The 15,174-nt window shown below is 37.2% G+C and overlaps 1 long non-coding RNA gene across 5 annotated transcripts in view; it reads right to left on the bottom strand.

Annotated features, from left to right (window-relative positions):
* The window catches only part of LOC126640496 (uncharacterized), a 63,814-nt gene that overhangs the window by 24,858 nt on the left and 23,782 nt on the right, over positions 1 to 15,174 (bottom strand). For 4 of the 5 annotated variants that reach the window (XR_007629073.1, XR_007629075.1, XR_007629077.1 and 1 more), the window contains exon 3: positions 1,202 to 1,470. The exons of the other annotated variant lie outside the window; for it this stretch is intronic. This is a non-coding gene — a long non-coding RNA (uncharacterized LOC126640496). The remainder of the gene's footprint in view (positions 1 to 1,201; positions 1,471 to 15,174) is intronic. 5 annotated transcript variants of the gene reach the window in all.

Below are 15,174 nucleotides of genomic sequence, written 5' to 3'. Positions count from 1 at the left end.
TCTACCTCCTCCCCTCAGTGGCACAGGGAGACAGGTAATGGAGGTTATGCTCAGTTTAAATCACACATTGTTCCTGCTGCTGATTTGGGAGAAGACTCCTTGCTCCAGTGTGGGGTCCCTCCCACAGGAGACAGTTCTCCATGAACTGCTCCAATGTGGGTCCCTTACAGGATCACAAATACTACCAGGAAGCCTGCTCCAGTGTGGGCTCCACTCTCCATGGGTCTGCAGGTCCCTGCCAGGAGCCTGCTCCAGCATGAGCCTCACACGGGGTCACAGTGTCTTTTGAACATACACCTGCTCTGGTATGTGTCTCTTCCATGGACTGCAGGTGGATCTCTTCATGCCCACTAGCCTCCAGGAGCTGCAGGAGGACAATCTATTTCACCATGTTCTTCACCATGGGCTGCAGGGGAATCTCAGCTCTGGTGCCTGGAGTACCTCCTCACCCTCCTTCCCCAGTGACCTTGGTATCTTCAGAGTTTTCCTCTCACATATTCTCACTTGCTCTTACATCTCTGCAATAACTTTTTTTCCTTCTGGATATGTTACCTCAGAGATGTTACTATCATTCCTGATTGGCTCAGCCTTGCCCAGCAGTGAGTACATCCTGGAGCTGGCTGGCATAGGCTCTGCCAGACATGGGGGAAGCTTGTAGCAGCTTCTCACAGAAGCCACTCCTTTAGCTCCCCCTGCTACCAAAACCCGGCCATTCAAACCCAATTACAACCTGTCAAAGTCAACCCACAAGCAGATGGACCAGCACAGCTGCTTTGGAATTCTGTTACTTTGACTAATCCAGTCACTTTGTGAGATGTTTTGACAAAATATATTTGTCTTTCCTAAGACTTTCTATAGCAATACTTTCAGCCTGTCCACCTGTGACACTTTGAGCTCTCCATACTGCTTTCTTTGGTTCCAGCCTGTACCAAGCAGCAGGATCAGCACAGCTGAGGTGCTCTCTTCCTATATGTGATTTAGTAGCTATTTTAGTAGGATGTAGGAAAATTCTGAGAAAGACACGCAATATCTCTGCTTCCATATCATTAATAATAATTCATTCATGCTTGCAATAAGAACATGTCATGACTTCTCATATGCAAACTGGAACACTTGAAGCATGACCACTGCACAGATGGGCAGTGTTCATAATCACTGCATTATGTCACTTATGTTAGAGGGGCATTTATTTGGCACTCACCTCTACCAATATCCTCAAGATATTTTAATGCCTGAAGATTTCAAATGCTTCTGCCTAATCCGTGCTGTCTTAAGAACATGCAAAGGTAAATAAAATCCTCTTCTGTGTGGCAAGGCAACATCTAATAGTTGCTTGGCTCATCTCGGCAATCCAAATGATGGTTTCATTTTCACTACAAGTTGGACAGGAAAAAAAGTCTTCTTTAAAGCAAAGTCATGCTTCTTTCCATATCTTCACCAATTGTAATAGTCTGTCGATATCTCATGCAACTGTGTCCGGAGTCAAAGCACATACACATTGGACATAAGGGTTTTATATGAGGGTGGTTAAGAGGAAGAAAAAATAAAACACAGGTTAGAGCTGTCAGTAAGGTTTTATGGGATGTATGCCTGAGCATGACAACACTATGTCAATAGTAAGGAGAATTACAAATGCACTGCAGTGGCTGAGAAAGAAAATTAGCTTACTCAGGATCTAATTTGATTATACTTGTTTTTTTTACCAGAGCTGTGTTATAAATACAGTCTAAAGAATGCCAATCACTTGTAAAACAATCTCAGAATGCTATACATTCAATTACAAAGCTGTATCCTGGTGGGAAATCTGGAAGACTTTTTCTTAAGCCATTTTAAACTGGTCTATATAGATACCTAGACAGAACTTTGTAGATAGAATCACACCCTGAAAAGAACATTACCTTAACTACCCATAGATGTTTTGATTTTCTAATTTGTAGAACAGTCATCTGAGAAGCCTAGATGGGTTTAACAAATACATGCACATTACTCACTATATTTAGTAACAGCCTCTCAGGAATCTGCAAATATTAATTTCCTTATTCTTTTGTGCTTATGAAATGTTTTTCACAGTATTTCAAGGGCTGTATTTACAAATGAAATATCTAGATCTAATCTACATTATTCCAGGGAGAAAATAATTTCTTTATTATTGATAGCAGCATTCAAACATTTATAGAACTGTTACTCTCAACCATTGATTATGATCCCTAAATTCCTATAGTATAGACCCAAGTTTGAGGCAATCCATATAACCAGGCTATGGCTGTAGTAACAAGAAATTTGATGCCTCCTCTTGCACAGCAACAATTCTGGCAACTTCATTGGACTTGCATATTTCTCTGGTGTTACAATAGACACTGCTGGCTGGCAATCCACTGCTTTTACAACTACCAAGCAGTGGTACATGGGTGGAGAAGGTTAGTAGAGCTAAAAAGTGGAGCTGTGGACCTGATGTCAATGTTACACATTTCAGTGATGATTACTCTAAAATCGCTTTGGTTCCATGAACCAAATGCTTCTAAATAGCCAGGGTGCCTGAGGTAGGCAGATCTTACCTAACATGATCAGGTTAATTTTTAATTTCATCTAAAAGGAACCTCACTTGTGCGCAACGGTGCCTGCTCCATGTCACCAACACATACCTCTATGACACCAACAGTGTCAGAGATTGGGAACTAACCAGGACATTGATCTCAAAAGTGCTTCTCTGATCTTAAGTAGAATCCTGATGTGAACATGTCCTGTCAAAGATGCCTCACAAAGAGTTTTGGGGTTCATTTGGTTTTATGTGACAGTATCATATGATCACTGAGTTCTGTATTTAGTTTCTTGGAAACATAACGATAGCTAGGCAGCAAGAAGATTCTTCATATGAAAGGACATACAAAATTACTTTGTTAGAAGAGCTTGCTAGAGTGAAAAATAAATTATGGAAAAAAAGCAATAAAAAAGACAGTATTAGATAAGGTCAGGTCCATGCACATCTAAGTTTAGCACAAAAAAATTCTTCATGGTCCCTAGGTCAAAATAATCCTCAGTCTAACTTGCACTGCAAATGTTACTGAAACTCAAAGGCTGCAATAGTGTCAGCAACTGCTTGAGGGAAGCATTAAGAAGTGGACTCTGCCTCTAATACTCCTTCAGAGGCCAACTGTGAAAGGATTTTCTGTGAAGTTGTGAAGCTGATCTGGAAGGGGCAAGAAGATGAGCCATATAACCTTAATAACACTTAAACTCCAGCTCTAGGTTTCCAGTGGAATTGAAGGGTAAATTTGCCTCTGAAGTAAAAAAATAATATGGCAAGTTACTTCAGTATGTCAAAGGCTAAATAATGAAAGCAAAGAAGAGAATAAAAGAAGGGAAGATTGGTTGGTTTGTTTATTTGTTTATATTCTCTGTAAACAGAAAAGAAGGATTTTTTATTTTCTCTACAGCCAACACTTGGTAAAGTCTACAAATGTTGTCCAAACCAAGAATTTCCACTGGAATTATCAGTTCCGTGTTTGCATATTTTTCAGATTTAGAGTGAAAGCAATAGGACTTCCTTGCCCAAATCAGTAAATTAAAAAAATATATGGCAAGTAAAGTGTCTTAAAATTTGACATACTAAGATACCTTTGACCTACTGGTGTCCTATACTATTATATATGTAGATATACATACTTATTTAAATCCAAAACCATGTACTACAGAACTATATAGTATTTTGTCCCCATATTACAGTATAATGACTATAAGGTATGCCCATTCAAAGATATTCATGAGTTCAAAAGTTTCAAACTGAGCCCACCATCCTCCAGACTCTTTACTTTTCATGTGTAATTCCAGTTCAGTTCTCAGTCAATACAGGAATGACTTAGGGGAACAAGACTTTTCCTTGTCTTTGGTAAAGACCTTGATGGACATATAATAAACACTTGACCCTTACCAGAGTTGGTGTGAGATTGTGTCTTGCTTGAAAGATAGATGCTGCATAGTTGTGCTCTCCCATTAGTCCAAATCCCTGTTTCCCATGTCACACAATAAAACTCTCTTCAAAAAATGAAAGCTTCTAGCTCTTGTCCAGTGTAGAATTTTTGTTTTCCATTACTGATTCTCAATGTTAAAGATAATTTAAGATTCCGAATATGCCACTTACTCAGTACATAGGAGGCTTTGTAATACGTGCATAAATTCTTTAATATTTGTTGTTATTTATCTGGTTTATCCAGTTAGCATAAAAGATATGTTTAATTGTGAAAAGGATTTAGTTAGCAGTGGTCTGAGAGGCTGTAAATATTTTGCTTATATATATTTTATATAGGAAAAGATTGCCAAAAAGAAAGCATAATATACAAGCATCTATTTTTTTACATGTAGTTGCAAGATTTCATTCTGAATGGCACGGTGTTTTTAAATTGTTAACTATAATTCCTTTCCATTCTTACAGGATAATAAAGAGCAATAAAAAGATAGTTCAGCGAAATATTTTAATTTATGCACATTTTAGGAACCAATTTGGCAAATGAGAAATAGCAAGGCATCTTTTCTAACAACTCCAGGGCAAATCTGATGCTGTTCATCCTTCCTATTATAATTTAATACTTACTCTCTCCAACTTTCTCCAAACTTTACTGTTTTGTGTATGTACAAAATCTAAGTAGGCCTTGCGTTTCTTTTTTCACTGATGTTATTAGTCACTGAAATGAACTTATTCATGACAATGACTGTATAATATTTTCAGCCCTGTTACATTAATTCCAATTGCATCTTGGTGGAAAGAACTCAAATTCAGAATAACAATGTTGAGAAGCTTTAACAGCTTGTTTTAAAACATGAAAAGAGAGAATGCCAAGAAAATGTACAGAATGACCTTTCATCACAGAAGTCAATGAGATATTTGCCTCTGAGGATCTGCCATTCAAGGTATGAATTCCAGGAAAAAAATTATTTAGGATAAATTATCTTAAAAGAGGAAGACATATATTTGAAAAACAGATTTTAAGGAGATGGAGAGCCCGAGAGAGAAAAAAAAAATATAGAAGAATTGTGCTCCTTATATGCAACAAGACTGTGAGGAGATGTAAAGATAATTTGGATTGCCTACTCATACGTCTTCACCTACAAATCACACAGAAGACCAAAGGTGCTCAAATCAATTTTTGAAAGAGATATGGTACTTTGCTCAGCCTTTGTTTTGTAAAAATTCAGACAAAAATTGAAGTTCATTTAATCATAATCAAAGATAAAGAGAAACAGAAAACAGAAAATGCAGAAAAAGAAAATAGTAGCTACTGTGACAGTTTGTCTTCCAATTTTATTTATACTGTCATTTTAGATTTGTCTTGTAGACCATAAATAAATAAATTTTCCATGAGACATTTTTTATTACAAGAATTAAGTGGTAAATACTAATCTGGTCTGGTGGAAGGACCCTGCCTCTGGCAGAGGTGGGTTGGAACCAGATGATCTTTAAGATCCTTTCCAACCCAAACTATTCTGATTCTATGATCTTTCAATGCCTAGAGCCTTGGAAATGGACATCTACATTCCAGGTCTCAGTTAATTAAATAATGTGAAGGGAGAACTCCTCCAAAACTGCACAGAATTGCACTCAATTTTAAAGGCAATTAATTTGATCTGAATAAATTCATTACATTAAATTCACATTACACTTTAAAACAATACATATTTGTAGGATTACACTATTAATCCTTTCTGACCCTCCTCTACTGTGAAATTGCCCTACCATATATAGCCTTCTGTCTGTCTCAGATTAGCACATATTAGCTCAACAACTCCAGTAGATTTTGAAGTAACAGAAATTTCAGTCAGTTGCATATCAAATAAAAAAAAAAAATAGAAAAATGTGCTGCTTTGACTGAAATGTTCTGAAAATTATGACAGTTGAAACTGTATAATTTACAAGAGTTATTAATGTTGTTAGATAGTTTTTGATAGGTAGTTTTTAGTAGGTAGTTTCTAAGGTACCAAAAATATGCTAAGTATATCCCAGTCAAGTAGCAAATCATCTCTCCATAAGTATCACTATACACATTAAAATAAATTGCCAGAATTATGAAAAAAATATATCACAAAAGAATAGATATGAACACCTACATATAACTCTGCTGATTCTATATAATGCTTTTTAAATATATTTTTGTATGACATTTGTCTACCCTTTCCAGTAATGAATATATTAAAAAGATAACCTCAAATGTTTGGTTCTTATTTGAGTAGGTGTTTAGTATTGTTTTTCTTAATCAAACCAAACTTCTAACTATAATTTTGCAGATTAGTAGTAAAAGAGGACAATGCTGTCATAATACCCTCACACACTGCAGCTCCTACCAAGTCATTTGAAAAATAGAACAGTTCTACAATTGTATTTGCAGTTTGTTGAAAATAGTATTAAAGGATTGTTAAATTGTATCCTTCATATATTCTCTTTCACTGTAACTGTGGATTCACGGATGTGGGGAATGGAACTGCAGTGACTATACTCACATCTTAAAATTATTAAATACTTCACTAAAGAAAAATTATACTCCATTGTGCAGACTATTATTATTTAGACTTTTTGTTTGTTTTCATCTTCCAATGAAGGGATGACTTTTAAATTGTTATTATTAATGTCATATTATCCTGCAGACCATTATTAATAGTATTTGGTCAAAGGTGTATGTCACAAGAGATCATATTACATGTAAATCTAACTAATTTGACTCATTTTCATGTCTTTGTAGAATATAGCATATATTTTTCATCAACTTAGTAAAATCTTCTGGATGCTATGATATATGAATATCCTTAACACAAGGTTAACAAATGTGAGGTCCTTTTCATAAATCTCCTGATTTCCATTACATGTAAAAATATAAAAAAAATCAATGGGTCAGAAAAAAAGGTTCTATCTGTACCCATTTATCTTAGACTGCCAATCACTAAAACTCTTTTCAGGGAACCAATGATCCTGCAAATCCTGTTTCTTTTAAAAAATCAGCTGTCATCCTGGATATTTTTCTACTAGTAGTTTTCCTACTTTGTGCAATGATGCACTAAAACCCCTTAAATGGTCACCTCCTTCTTCTTCTGGTCCCTCTAATGAAAGGATCAAGACTTTGGCCTTCATCAAAAAAGTGGTGGACTCTATTGCCAGCAGTAGTTTTAAAACCTCAGCTGAGACAGTGCAACTTTGAAGTTGCTCCCAAAATGTCACAGACTCACAGAATGATTCAGATTGGAAAGACTTCTGAGATCAAGTTCAACCTTTTTGAGTCATGACCACCACCTTTTGACTGATTACCACCTTACCAAACAGACCATGGCACTAAGCGCCACATCCAGTCTTTTCCTAAACACCTTCAGGGACAGCGACTCCATCCTCTCCCTGGCCAGCCCATTCCAACGCCCAATCACACTTTCTATGAAGAAATTCTTCCTAATATCCAACCCAAACCTCTTGTGGTGCAGCTTGAGGCTATGTTGTCTTGTCCTGTTGTTGATTGCCTGGGAAAAGAGACCAACCCTCACCTGGCTACAATCTCCTTTCAGGTAGTTGTAGAGAGTGATGAGGTCTCCATGTAGCCTCCTTTTCTCCAGGTTAAACAACCCCAGCTCCCTCAGCCACTCTTCACAGTACTTAGCCTCTAGACACTTCAGCAGCTTTGTTGTCCTTCTCTGGACATGCTCCAGCACATGAATGGCCTTCCTGAACTGAGGGACCCAAAACTGGACACAGCACTTGACAATCATTTCCCTGGTCCTGTTGGCCACACTGTTCTTCATACAAGCCAGGATGTCATTGGCCTTCTTGGACACCCGGCCCACTGCTGGCTCATATTCAGCACCCCCAGGTCCTTTTCTCCCGAGCTGCTTTCCAGCTACTCTTGTTCCAGCCTGTAGTGCTGAATGGGATTGTTGTGGTTGAAGTGCAGGACCCATCACTTGGCCATATTGAACCTCAGATCGTCATGTCATCTAGTCCTTGAAGGTTGCAAAGAATTGCAACAGAAATGAGACTGGAAAATCAATGGGAGTGTCTGGATATGAAAATAGCAGAAGAGAGATATACAAAAAAAGTGTTTATGTCATCTAGATAAGAAGATCAAGAATATCCCTGTGCTGGTACATGCAGTGTACTAAGGAGAAGAAAATTAAGGAAAAGAAAATTAAGGTCAGCCCACTCCCTGAATTGGATGGGCATCTTAAGATACAAAGGTACAGAGATGAAGGAAAGTTAATCAGTCCAAATGATGCAGAAAGGTTGACCAGGACCGAAAGAAAAAATCTATTTGAGGTCAACTCCTAAGGGATATAAAAAGGATATCCAAAACTATCATGGCTGCCAACCTAGGAAGAATCTGATGATAATGACTCAATAGACATTGCTTCTTGTCCTCCATCACGAAGCATTCTGGCCAGGCCACCTCAGTACACGCCCTTTAATCCTTGACTCTTAGACAGACTACTTGCCCAAACACGTGTTTTACTTGTGAGAAGGTGTGCATGAGAATGCATTAAGCATCTTTTTGTTTTAAAATAAAACATTTTAAAATTTTCAAAATAAAACTATGTTGTCCTCCTACAAGGCCTCATGATAAAGTCTGTTACATTGTTGTTACCAGAAGTCAACAATATTTCCTAAAAAGTCTAAAGAGGTGTAATCACCTGGTATTAATGGCAATGTAATGATGTTTAATTAAACTGCTGCTATGCTGCTGACTGCAAGGCCATACCACAAAACCCCATAAAGCAGTGTCTGCTGAATGTCACGTGTCCACCAAGCCACTCCTATTATTCCCCCTCCTCAGCTGGACAGTGGAGAAAAAAAAATTAAAAGAGGCTCATGGTCGAGATAAGGGCAGGAAGGCATCACTCAGAAGTTACTGTCACAGGCAAAACAGATTTGACTTGGGGAAGTTAATTTATTACCAGTCACATCAGAGTACATTAATGAGAAATAAACCCAAATCTTATAACACATTCTCCCCCCTTGTGCCTTCTTCCCAAGTTCAATTTCAGTCCTGACTTCTTTGTATCCTCCCTCTGAACAGCACAGGGGAGCAGGGAATGAAGGTTAGGGTCGGTTCATCACACATCGTCTCTTCCTCTCCTTCCTTCTAAGGGGGAATACTCCTCTAACTCCTCTCCTGCTCCAGATTGGGGTTCCTCCTATGAGAGGCAGTCCTCCAATGTGAGGAACGTCTCCAGCATGAATCCTTTTTGTGGGCTGAAGTTATTCACAAGCTAGTTCAGTGTGGGTCCCTTCCATGGAGTGCAGTCCTTCAGGAACAGACTGTTTTAGCAAGGGTCCCCAGTGGAGTCACGAGTCCTGCCAGCAAACCTGCAAACCTGCTCCAGCATAGGCTCCTTTCTCCACAAGTCCTTCCAGGAGCCTGCTACAGCATGGACTTCCCATGGGATCCCATCCTCTGTCAGGCATCCATCTGGTCTGGTATGGGGTCCTCCACAGGCCACAGATGGATCTTACTCCACCATGGACCTCCACTGGCTGCGGGGGAACAGCCTGTCTCACCATGGTCTTCACCATAGGCTGCTGTGGAATCTCTGCTCTGGTGCCTGGAACACCTTCTCGCCCTCCTTCTTCACTGACCCTGGTGTCTGCAGAGCTGCTTTGCTCACATATTGTCACTCCTCTCTTTGGTTGCAATTGCTCCCATGTAATAACTTTTTTCCCTGTCTTAAACACATTATCCCAGAAGTGCTACCACCACCTCAGATGGGCTTGGCCTTGGACAGCGGCAGGTTCATCTTCGATATGGCTGGTATTGGTTCTATTAGACATGGAAGAAACACCTAGCAGCTTCTCACAGGCACCACTCCTGTAAGCCCCATTGCCAGAGCCTTGCCTACCCGCTACATCATCTAAAAAGAACCTGGACTTTTCTACATGGAAAGAATAACTTCAATATGTGAAATTAAACAATAGTAGTTCTTTTTACTGTGTTAAAAATAATTTGTATAAATTACCTGTACAACAGAATAATCTAACACTATGCACCAGAAGTTTCAACCAACTGACCATATTTGCATGCTAGTTTTGAGCAGTTTCTTTTTCACTATTCAAAAGTTGCAGCATTTGGTTTTATTTCCTTCTAAGTCTCTATAAAATGTCCTGTTCTCCAGAACAAGAAGGGCACAAATCTATTACAATTTCCTTTAGGGAACAAATACTTCACTACTCTTTTAATGTTTTGATTTAAAACTTGGTTTTGCACATTATTTATTTATTTTAAAAGACCTGCATTTCAATGCATTTTTGACAAAGAAAAAGATAATTTACAATATTTGGAAGATATCTCAAATGAAAATTAAATTGGTAACATGTAAATATGGCATTATTCACATATTTTACATGAACACAGGATGGAGAATGTTTTACACTTGGACTGCTACTCCACCTGATATCTTCAGACAGATAAAGATAGCCTATGTAAGCATATAAAGAAGCAGTAGAATCAATTTTGTTTCAAATGAAGGGGTCTTATACACTGATCTGTCTAACAGAATTGATGTACTTCTGAGCAACACCATAAAGCAGCACCGTAAAGCAGCACTTCAACAATTAAAGGTCTAGTTGCAATGTTGTGATATGGATAAAAAGACAAATACATTCAAATACTTCTCAGGTGAAAAAAAAGGGCAAGAATATTATACTCTAGCAGTAAGTCTTATCAACATGTTGTGAAAGAAAAAATTTTCTACCAACCTATTGTTGCCAATAACTAGAAAAATGGTGCAAAGTTCATTTATACTTCCCTAGATTAAGGAAATAGAGGATATAAATATTGAGATCCATAAATATATTTGGATCTTGCATATTCTCAAGTTTTCTTGAAACCAAAAATAAAAAATAAAATAAAAAAAATAATTAAAAAGGGCAAAATTGGACGCATTACAGTCAGTTAAACTTACATTTCAACAGAAAAATCAGAATTTTCTCAGTTGGCACAAAACCAACAGAAATAACCAGCTACCTTTAAACAAAGAGATAAGGACAGGAGAGGTGTTTGCTGTTTCCAATACTTCATTGATTTCAGGTCATAGAGCATGCTTGTACCAGTGGTACAAGATGTTGTTGACCTCATCCTGCAACTGCCACTAAAACTGGAGTCAAGCAATAGGTGTCTGTGGACCTCTTTAATGCATTTCCACTGAAAGTAATTTTTCTTTCAAATAGTAGAACGTATAGATATATGAACAACTTCACAGCAGTATTTTTCTCTCAGACATACATAGGCAGTCACCTAAGAACTACTGTCATCCGAACAAAGCACATTTTATCTTCTTTCTCCTAAAATTACAGTCATTCATAATCATAGAGCTAGTAAGTTCAAAATATAAAAGAACTATTACATTATTTAAACTATCCTTTTCCCAGTGCTGGGATGTACTTTTTTTCCTTTTTTGTTTCAATATTTCCTTTTTTTTTTTTTGTTTCCAAGTTTCGAGTCTAATTGATATCACCACATGAAATTATTTCTCTTCTTTCAGTCTGAATTTTCATTTTCTTAATTTCACACTGTCATTTTAATTTGTAATTCCTGTTGTTATTTTTTTGAACAGCTTTTTTCTATGGATTTATAACTTTCAGGCAGATAAGTCTTTCTTCATAGATGCCTTTAAAAATATGCAGAACCAAATTAATCAGTTTTCAACAAACTATTGTTTTGGTAAATGTGTTAAAGAGCAATGGACTTTAAACCATACAGTCAAGGCTTTACTACTACAAGACTTAATTTTCACTTTTCTTTAGTCACAAATCAGAAATTATTGTAACTCTCTAGAGAGACCTTGTGGTTTGTAGCAAATGAAGGCTTTATTAATGCATTGTGAATGATATATATCATGATTTTTCCATTAATGTAGAACCCTATTTTTCAAAAAAGTTGTAAAAAAGGATGATTTGATTTGATTGGAACATAGCTTGTATATGAACTGTTGATCTATCACATTCTTTTGTGCTCTGGAGAGCAAGGGAGTCTATCATCTGCATTTGTGATGGCAAATCTCTTAAAAAGAATAGTTTGAAAAAAGGTAAAGGAATCACACATAAAATCTTGTCCTTATGATGTCATCTGAAACAGGCAGATCTGGAACCAATTTATTGAGTGTAAATTACTGGCAATTTTGCTTTGAATAACAAAATGCCTCAGAGATTTCTGAGATATGTAGCCATAGGGAGCTGTCTGAGGATTTTTATACATGAGGATTTTTATGTTTCTTTAACACATCTTTCAACCTAATCAGATACTCAAATGCACAACCAGCACTCAGGGAAATTATGTGGATTTGTCACACTGCCTGCAGGACTTTGGGATCCATGAACCAATGATGGTTCAGAGTGAATATAATCTGTTCATCAGTAACAGATAAAATGTGGATATTTGCCATATTAATGTTTCAGAATCTCAGTAACCTAAATAATTATTAACAGAATTCAGTTTATGGTATCAGGGATGGAAAAAAAAAAGAATCTATAAAGTCTGATTAGTGTCACACAGAGTAAGGGACCTTGCTGACTTAAAAAGTATGAAGAGGAGGGAAGGGAAGGGAAGGGAAGGAAGGGAAGGAAGGGAAGGAAGGAAGGGAAGGAAGGGAAGGGAAGGAGAGGAGAGGGAGAGGGAGAGGAGAGGAGAGGGAGAGGGAGAGGGAGGGAGAGGAAGAGGGAGAGGAGAGGGAGAGGGAGAGGAGAGGAGAGGAGAGGAAAGAGAGAGGGAGGGAAGGAGGGGGAGGGAGGGAGGGAGAGGGAGGGAGAGGAAGGGAGGGGAAGGAGAGGAGGAGAGGAAGGAGGGGAGGAAGGGGAGGAAGGGAGGGGAAGGGAGAGGGAGGGAGAGGAAGGGGGAGGGAGGGGGAGGAAGGAGGGGAAGGGAGAGGGAGGGAGAGGAAGGGAGGGGAGGAGAGGAAGGGAGGGAGGGAGGGGAGAAAATCAAATTCCTGGGTGGCAAAGCATCAGTCTTTTTTTTCTCATCTTTTCTCTTGTCCCTTATGTTTTGAGAGTTGTGCTTTTGATAATAATTTTAAAATTTGATGTAGGAATTAAGAATAATGTAAATGCATGTTACCAGTGTGGTTTGAGGTTTAGTTTTTTCTATATTTTTTTCCTATGATGGTCAAGTTATCCACAGAATATTTTGGATGGATTTTTTTAAAACTCGATGTCCATATGTTTATTTACACTATTGGTATTTGTAATTTAAGTGACCCACTACCAGCACTTTCACTGATATTTTTCAAACTAAAAATGCAATTGCTTTCTGTAGATCTGTAAACTCTGTTTCTACTTTACTCTTATTTTCAAACTCTGTTTGAGGAATAAATTAGTCAAGAATACTAGCCTGAAGTTAGACACATTCTCAATAACTGCATATTCATAACATGAAGCTGTTTATATTTAGCTAGTAGAGTTACATCTTCTTTATCTTTTTACAGTTTACAGTAGATTAGATTTGGTCCTGTGTAGGGCTAAGAGTTGGAATCTGATCCTTGTGTGTCCCTTCCAACTCAGCATATTCTGTGATTCTGTGAACTGTGGTTGTTTTTCAAAATGAAAAATTTCAGCTGAAAAAAAAATCGCAAAACTGAAGGGAAAAAAAATGAAAGAGAGAGATCCACAGGGAAATTCAAAATAATTTGACTTTGTTTTGTTCTAGAAAGCAGCAATTACATTTTGATAAACTCTCAACTAAAATAACAAAAATATGTTTTCCACAATGATATACCAATAAAGTCTTTAAACACTTTACATGATTTTCTCCACTGGAATAATGGTATTTCTATGATTTTTTTCCAAAAGTATTTACCAGTAGTTCAATTTTAACTGCAACAAATATTCTTGAGATACACTGAAATCTGCTCTCCTTAGCATTGCTAAGGGGGAAAAACAAATCGCCCTATTGACCAGGGGAAAACCAAAACTTTCTTCAGTGAATTATGAGACATCTTTGGATTACTACATTGGTTCTAATAGTATAGAATTCCTTTTCACAAAACCCTTGAGGTCTTTTGTCTCACAATACACTTTTGTGCCACAGTTACTATATTTATTTTTGATGAAGGTCATCAAGGTGTGTGTAATTGATTCTCCAACATATTTTCTTAAGGACATAAACCCCTACACTTTTACACATGACCACTGATGAAAATTTTAAAACAAAATCTAAAACGTAGAAGATAGATACTAGTCCCCTCATCTAGAAAAGATTCCACATCATATTAGCACAGTGTCTGCACATGCTCAGGTATGATGCATATGTTCATAATTCTAAACTGAAAAATTAAGTATTACTGCTTTATAAAAAGGCCTATTTGTTGTACACATACATTACAGTTTATGACAGTATCTGCCCATCTCTAGGCTGCAATTCCAAAAGAAAATGTTCTGTAACAAAGGTCTTTCAAGGGTAAGATTTTCAGGTGTTTGAATTAACTACCAGGTTCCTGTAATGTGAAAGAGAGCTGAAACTGTATTGAGATTTCTAATCTGTTGGTCTTGCTGTAGATCTGAGTATCAGGATCAGAATATAGCTGTGACAGAACTCCTTTTTCTCTTTTTCTTCTCCTTTTTCTTTCTCCTTTTTTTCTTTTTAATCTTTTTCTTTTTCTTCTTTTTTTTTTTTTGAAGGGAACCTGTAAGCCCTCTCACTTCTTAGTATCTATGGAGGTATGACTACATGATATCCTCACTAGCAGGTAATGTGATGAATTTTGAAGAGGTCAAGGTAGCTCAACTGAAATTTCCAGGACCTTAAAAAGTTATTATGCAATTAGGACCACTAGATCTGTTGTAATTTGTGTTACCTAGATACTGGTACCAAAAATATATATACAAATTTCTTCCTGTCAGCAGCTTTCAGGATGTGCAGTTCTGGATCATATTCTAGTTTCAAATAAGCTAAACAAGCATCTCTGGCCAAAGCTAATGAGTAAAGATGTCGAAAACAACCATTTCCCATATGAATACCAAGGATTGCACCATTTCAATTTGAAAAAACAAAGTGTATTAAGTTGCAAAAAAATACTTCAGCAAATAAAAATGACAGCCTGCATTTCAGAGGAATAAAATAGGAAATAAAAGCATTATAGATCTACAATATCAAAACAAAAAAAAAAGGCAATAAACCTCACAAAGCTTAGAATGTATTAAAAAATAATTGACTGTTAGTTTTT

This window comes from Myiozetetes cayanensis, unplaced genomic scaffold (assembly GCF_022539395.1).
Source record: "Myiozetetes cayanensis isolate MyiCay16 unplaced genomic scaffold, myiCay2020 scf2-11, whole genome shotgun sequence".
Taxonomy (NCBI): Eukaryota; Metazoa; Chordata; class Aves; order Passeriformes; family Tyrannidae; genus Myiozetetes; species Myiozetetes cayanensis.
The sequence above is the reverse complement of the archived record's forward strand: the minus strand, read 5'-3'. Positions and strand labels throughout refer to the sequence as shown.